We start from the raw sequence: 942 nt of genomic DNA, 5'->3' as shown, positions 1-942 counted from the left end.
TTCCAACTTGATAGTTATGTTGAAATTAGATCATGGAACCTGGTCATTGTTATTTGATCAAGAAAAGAATTCATCGTAAGTATTTGGTACTGGAAATGGTAACATTTTTCTATGGTTTCTCATGAAACTACCATAATATCAACTGTGCTGAGACACAACCATATTAATTGTAACAAATGTCACATGTTCTTTATACAGATTTTATACAATATATATTGATAACTAGTATTTGTATGCCGCATTAACATGATAATTAATTAGCTACCATTCATTAACTCTCTTAAACTTGTCTGTCTGAAAATGTCATAGCATTATCTGGTACCCTCATCTAATATTTTACACCTTGTTACCCTCAATATAAACATATCTTTTACTTGGGTACACAACCACATCCCTACGAACTAGTTTTTACAACTGGATGCCCTTCCCACAACAATAAAGTGTTGAATATCAATAACTATAATGAAATGATACTATAAAATGTAAAACTTGAAAATATTCATTTCAGAGACTCCAACTTCTGTGAAGGAGGTTTTGACAACATCACAGCCAGTTGGTGAGTATAAAATAACAGTACCGCATGGATTTCTTCAGATTTAACCTTCACCTGAGCATTTTTAGTATATCAGAATGACTGAGGACAAGAGCCATTCCTAATTTACATCTGAAAAAATATTAGCTGTATAATACTTCTATTAGACATTTTGATATCAATGGAAGTTCACAAAATATCCGACGGGGTTAGCATGGTTCGGAAAATGGATAATTTAAAAGACAATAGAATTAATATTGTATTTTGAAACAGAGGACTACTGACAGGTTATTGCTGCTGTTGCTATTTAGGCAGACATCTCTCATAATGCGACAGATTTACAATGAAATGTGTTCCTTATGTGAACACCCTGCCTTTTTTTCACTGATAATAAATTATTCATTACATCT

The 942-nt window shown here is 32.1% G+C and overlaps 1 long non-coding RNA gene across 1 annotated transcript in view; it reads left to right on the top strand.

Moving 5' to 3' along the window:
- LOC106881867 (uncharacterized) overlaps window positions 1-942 on the top strand; it is a 4,970-nt gene that overhangs the window by 1,831 nt on the left and 2,197 nt on the right. Inside the window, exon 2 of the long non-coding RNA XR_001410911.2 lies at window positions 509-556. This is a non-coding gene — a long non-coding RNA (uncharacterized LOC106881867). The remainder of the gene's footprint in view (window positions 1-508; window positions 557-942) is intronic.

The sequence above is a fragment of the Octopus bimaculoides genome, unplaced genomic scaffold, assembly GCF_001194135.2.
Source record: "Octopus bimaculoides isolate UCB-OBI-ISO-001 unplaced genomic scaffold, ASM119413v2 Scaffold_175889, whole genome shotgun sequence".
Classification (NCBI taxonomy): Eukaryota; Metazoa; Mollusca; class Cephalopoda; order Octopoda; family Octopodidae; genus Octopus; species Octopus bimaculoides.
Note: the sequence above shows the minus strand (reverse complement) of the source record. Positions and strands in the feature narration are given on the sequence as shown.